Source organism: Oncorhynchus keta, chromosome 35 (assembly GCF_023373465.1).
Source record: "Oncorhynchus keta strain PuntledgeMale-10-30-2019 chromosome 35, Oket_V2, whole genome shotgun sequence".
Taxonomy (NCBI): domain Eukaryota; kingdom Metazoa; phylum Chordata; class Actinopteri; order Salmoniformes; family Salmonidae; genus Oncorhynchus; species Oncorhynchus keta.
Genome location: NC_068455.1, coordinates 20211432 through 20217431, shown reverse-complemented (window position 1 = coordinate 20217431; position 6000 = coordinate 20211432). Strand labels below are relative to the sequence as shown.

General features: G+C 45.4%; 1 protein-coding gene across 3 annotated transcripts in view; it reads left to right on the top strand.

Moving 5' to 3' along the window:
• Positions 1-309: 309 nt before the first annotated feature.
• LOC118371748 (A-kinase anchor protein 6-like) overlaps positions 310-6000 on the top strand; it is a 266002-nt gene continuing 260311 nt past the window's right edge. For 2 of the 3 annotated variants that reach the window (XM_052496678.1, XM_052496676.1), the window contains exon 1: positions 319-449. The gene's annotated coding sequence lies outside the window, so the exon portion shown is untranslated. Of the gene's footprint in view, positions 450-6000 lie in introns of all 3 variants that reach the window. The other variant, XM_052496677.1, reaches the window with a different exon arrangement.

The window sequence follows — 6000 nt, the reverse complement described above, 5'->3', positions numbered from 1 at the left end:
TCCAGCTTCTTTCTGTATTTTTTGCATTTTAGCTAACCCTAACTCCTTTCCTAACCTGCCATGTTTATTCCTCTAATTTGCTGCGTAAATTCTCTTAAACCTGCTACGAAAGGTAAATTCTGACAAAAGATGGATCCCTTCGAGCCATGGCCCTCCCAGTACCAGCAAGGGAGCCCCTCATTGGGGGGGGGGGGACCAATTGCCACGCAGCACCACCTCTCCATCACTTTGTAGTTTCCAAGGCAACGGGCAGGGCCTTTCTCCTGAAAGGCGCCGCATCATCATCATTATCAGCCACGCAGGGCTGGTCGAGAGGAAGCAGGAGCTATCAGCCCAGCAGTGGGTAACATCAAGCACCTCCTTCTCTTGCTTCATGTCGCGCTGCAGCACAGTCTCCATCAACACTCAGTAAAAGGAAAAGGATGTGGACGCGAAAAGGGATATGGTAGGTAGGTGCTGCGTTTTCTGTGCTCTCTGTGTTTGACTGTTGTGTTGTGTTAGTTATGTGTTTTACAAGCAGGGAGTGGGGAGGGTGTGTGTGATCCTCTCAAGCAGGGTGATTTAATGGGCTGTTTGATGCTAACACTATTAGAATGAGAGAGAGAGGCAGCATTGCTAAAGGGGCCTGGCGGCCTGCAGAGCTAAGGGTCTGCAGGCCGCATACACAAACGCCCCAGCCCCCAGCTGGGATGGACAATAGCTGGATCATTACCTCTTTTTACCAGCCATAGCCTGTAAGCTGCTACCACCGTTAGCTGTTGCTCCTTTTATGGGATGTGATTGTCATGTTCTCCACCCATCTCTCTAAGTCTAGGATGCGTCAGGTAGTTTCCCTTCCCTTTTGCATAAGCATGACGAAACAAAAGGCCCAGTGAGCGTTACTTAGTTAATACCCCGGCCAAAAAATCCTTTCATCGCACCCTTTCCTCCTCCTACATTGCTGTTTTTTAATCCCACCCTGAAAGGGAAGAAAAAGGTTTGTCTGAATGTTTCTTCCCAGTAAAATGCTGAGCAGGTGGGGAGGGCACGCCTTAATATCTTCTTCATAATGGCTTTGGCCTGGCTAGCCTCCCTCAGTGTCAGAAGTAGTGCACTAAATAGGGAACAGGGTGCCATTTGGGATACAAACTGGACCTCCTTAACATCATTCATCATCCAACAACATCCAGCACAGCCACGAAATCTGTCCTTTTCATTATGACAGCATGGGATTAGTATGGGGCTTGGCTCAGTATCCTTGCTAGGCCTTTATGTTATTATTAGCCTAGCTAGCCTGTTGTGCCTTGGCCATGTGCTGCATGCAGTCTTTGTAATATGTCCATGTTATGGCCTGGTACTGTATGTTATTATTAGCCTAACTAGCCTGTTGTGCCTACAGTATTAGCTGCAGTCTCTCGAGTTTCCTAATGTTACCGCCTGGTACAGGACTGTATGATGTGTTTTGGAGGTGTGGTGTCAGATTCAGGAACCATTACTGGAGCACATCCCCTGTGTCCTATTCCCACCTCCTTCCCCACCCCTGTTCACGACGGGAGGTGTGTGGTGTGTGTGTGTATGTGTGTTGGTGCTGTCTCAGGTGAGGAGGAGGATGAGATGCGGATTCTATCTCTCTCTCGCTCTCTCAGCCCCAGAATCCTCTTTGAAGCTTTCTGTTATTATTGATGCTTTAGATCTCACAGGAAAGAAACACTCTGAGGTTGTTTGGAATGGAGTTCATTGAGCAGATTGGTTGAGGTTGGGCCTATTTATCTCATAAACGCAGCACTTGCCTTGAATCCTTGTATGATATGTTTGTTGTTAAGTATCCTTACTGGTATTAGCCGTTTCATGATTTGTTTCATAATGACCTCATACAACTGAATAAAATATATTTTACACATTTTGCTCTGTCATGCAATAGCTGCATGCTACTTATCAGTTATAAGGGTAGTCTGTTTTCAATACTAAATGTGCCTGTACTGAGAACAGGTTGTTATTGTAGCCCTTTGTAACATATATATTTTTTTCCTTTCGCACTATATAGAGCAGTGCTCTACAACCCTGTTCCTAGAAAGATACTCCCTCTAGGTTCACTCATACCCTGTTCCTGGAAAGCTACACCCTCCTCTAGGTTCAATCCTACCCTGTTCCTGGAAAGCTACTCCCTCCTCTAGGTTCAATCCTACCCTGTTCCTGGAAAGCTACACCCTCCTCTAGGTTCAATCCTACCCTGTTCCTGGAAAGATACTCCCTCCTCTAGGTTCACACCAACCCTGTTTCTGGAAAGATACTCCCTCCTCTAGGTTCACACCAACCCTGTTTCTGGAAAGCTACTCCCTCCTCTAGGTTCACTCCAACCCTGTTTCTGGAAAGCTACTCCCTCTATGTTCACTCCAACCCTGTTCCTGGAAAGCTACTCCCTCCTCTAGGTTCACTCCAACCCTGTTTCTGGAAAGCTACTCCCTCCTCTAGGTTCACTCCAACCCTGTTTCTGGAAAGCTACTCCCTCCTCTAGGTTCACTCCAACCCTGTTTCTGGAAAGCTACTCCCTCCTCTAGGTTCACTCCAACCCTGTTCCTGGAAAGCTACTCCCTCCTCTAGGTTCACACCAACCCTGTTTCTGGAAAGCTACACCCTCCTCTAGGTTCACTCCAACCCTGTTTCTGGAAAGCTACTCCCTCCTCTAGGTTCACTCCAACCCTGTTTCTGGAAAGCTACTCCCTCCTCTAGGTTCACACCAACCCTGTTTCTGGAAAGCTACTCCCTCCTCTAGGTTCACACCAACCCTGTTTCTGGAAAGCTACTCCCTCCTCTAGGTTCACTCCAACCCTGTTTCTGGAAAGCTACTCCCTCCTCTAGGTTCACACCAACCCTGTTTCTGGAAAGATACTCCCTCCTCTAGGTTCACTCCAACCCTGTTTCTGGAAAGCTACTCCTTCCTCTAGGTTCACTCCAACCCTGTTCCTGGAAAGCTACTCCCTCTATGTTCACTCCAACCCTGTTTCTGGAAAGCTACTCCCTCCTCTAGGTTCACTCCAACCCTGTTTCTGGAAAGCTACTCCCTCCTCTAGGTTCACACCAACCCTGTTTCTGGAAAGCTACTCCTTCCTCTAGGTTCACTCCAACCCTGTTCCTGGAAAGCTACTCCCTCTATGTTCACTCCAACCCTGTTCCTGGAAAGCTACTCCCTCCTCTAGGTTCACTCCAACCCTGTTCCTGGAAAGCTACTCCCTCCTCTAGGTTCACTCCAACCCTGTTCCTGGAAAGCTACTCCCTCCTCTAGGTTCACTCCAACCCTGTTCCTGGAAAGCTACTCCCTCCTCTAGGTTCACTCCAACCCTGTTCCTGGAAAGCTACTCCCTCCTCTAGGTTCACTCCAACCCTGTTTCTGGAGAGCTATCCTCCTGTAGGTTTTCAGTCCAACCCTAATTCTGGAGTGCTACCCTCCTGTAGGTTTTCTGTCCAACCCTGATCCTGGAGAGCTAGCATTTCAGTCCAAACCTGTTCCTGGAGAGCTGCCCTCCTTTAGGATTTCAGTTGAACCCTGTTCCTGGAGAGCTGCCCTCCTCTAGAATTTCAATCGAACCCTGTTCCTGGAGAGCTGCCCTCCTCTAGGTTTTCAGTCCAACCCATTATAATTAATGGATATTTTTGTAGTGGTTGATGCATTTTTCAAAGTGTTAATTACAAACTTTAGAAGACTTACCTCAAATACACTACATGTTTGCATTTCATGCTTTGAAGGAAAATTCTCAGCAACAAAAGACTGATAAAATGAAGATCCTACATCTGTGTGGTGGATGTGTAACCAGGCCAGCTCAGGACAGCTTGGTCTGGTTTGACTGAGTTAGGTTAATCACGTGATGTGTGTCAGGATACATTAGCATAATAACAGCTGGATACTCGCTAACAGGAAGGGGTGATTGATTGATGAGTTCAGGGGTTAACAAACTATTGATTGAGATGAATACAGTAAAGGTAAGACCTCGGGCCACGAAATGAGAGCCTGGTGACATTCTGTCAGGATACATAAACAACAGGAGTATAGAGGAGTAATAAAAACACATGTACACACAATACAAATTATGAGTATGTAAATAGGGTCTCAAGTGAGTAGCTAGCCTATCTACTATTTGAGTCAGATTTGTCTGGTTCTGGTCAATAGTTTGGTCAAGTAAGTATTTACCAGGATTGGGGTCAATTCCATTTCAATTTCAGAAAGTAAACACAATTCCAAATGTCCTCTTTGAAGAGCATTGAAGAGAGTTGGAATTTCAGTGTACATCCTGATTTGACTGGAATTAAAAAGGAATTTACCCCAACCCTGGTATTTACTAAAACATGTTCAAACATGCAACATTAATATTTACCCTGTATGTACAGGACATACCAATAGCAGCTATACTGTTTATTTTTGCAGCTTTACAGTACAGTGAGCATGGGTATCCAATCAGAATGATTCCAAAATGGCCCATGTCAGAGCAGGAAGGACTGACTGGCCACCATTATCTCTGACCAATGAATTATTGAACAGTGACTGACTGATCTTGCGCAAAGCAGACAGACAGGCATGCATGCCTCTGATTGAGTCCGACCTAGACATAGCAGGTGTGTGTGTGTGTGTGTCTGACATTCATATGGTCTCTTCTACGCCATGTCACAGTGAGCCCCTCCCTCCTCCTCCACTCCTTCCCTCTCCTCTCCCCAGCCTGCCAGGCTCCCTCTACTGAGCTGAGGCCTGCTGGGAGGCTGAAGGGGTTTACACTGTTGAATGCTGCTGTAGCATGACTTCAATTATCCACATTGATTCTAAACTAATCTCGGCAATCCAGAACCAAATGTTGTTCCTGAGAACCCTCTTGAACTTTAACTTCCCGACAGAACATTCCAATATTTTAGTTTGTTAGGAGAGACTTCCTATTACTAAAAGAGGTTGCTATTCAACCAAATACAGTATTATGATAAAATAATGTAAACCTGCATTTTAAAAGCGGGCTGGCTCATTCAGTAATGCCAAGACAGAGAAAACAATGTTGTGCCACATAAAAAGACGAGAGAGAGAGAGAGAGAGAGAGAACTCAAGGTTAAAGCCTTCCTTTGCTAGCCCATTGTTAGCCAATTGTATCTTCTCTACCTATCATTGTCTTAATTGTCTTAACAGTAACTAGATACCACTGTGCATACAGAGACATTTGCCATACTATGACCATGATACCTCAGCCCTGATCAGAGGAGATCTATCTGTCCCACTCTAGGGAGAGAGAGGATACGAGGAGAGTGGGAGAATGAGACAGCTGGAACTACTCAACCTGAACCATTGTGGGGGAGAACACTGCTTCTGGCAGAACTGCTGCTGCTGCCAGAACTAGAGTGTGATGAAGGTCACAGAGAGGACCTTTCCCATTGCTAGCTTTCATGACCCTTCTTTCCTATTTCAATATATTACTTTTCATCAGCACAACCAATTATATTGACTTATAAGGAAATAGAAAGTTTGGTTTTATGGAATGGAAGAATAATAGCTAAAATCACAAACTTTATAGTAACCAATGAAACTAATTCAAGTTGCTAGTGTTTTACACTAAATAATTGACATTGAACAAATTCTTCTGTGTTTAGCTGTTGGCCTATACCAGTGGTACTCATTGTGTGGGCCCGCAGGCCGCATGAGCGCTTAATTTGCAGCTTGCTGGGATTTTCATATTTTCCATAACAATGATACAGTTTCAATTCAAGGTGTTTAATGCAGGCCTGAATCACTTCATTGAATATATCGATTGTTCTCTGGACGGCAGATAGATGGCAGTATAGCGCAGCTGTTGAACTGAAAGGCCGAAATAGAACGTTTGCCGAAATAGAAGGCAACTGCTCAGCTGCAGCGACTGACGCATATCAGTTTGCTACTAGCTAATTTTGCAGTCTAAATCTATTGACAATTAAAATGAGGGGGAAGAGCTGCAGAACAACGTGACAGCTACAGTATGAACCAACAACCACTGGAGAACCAGGAAAATCAGGAAG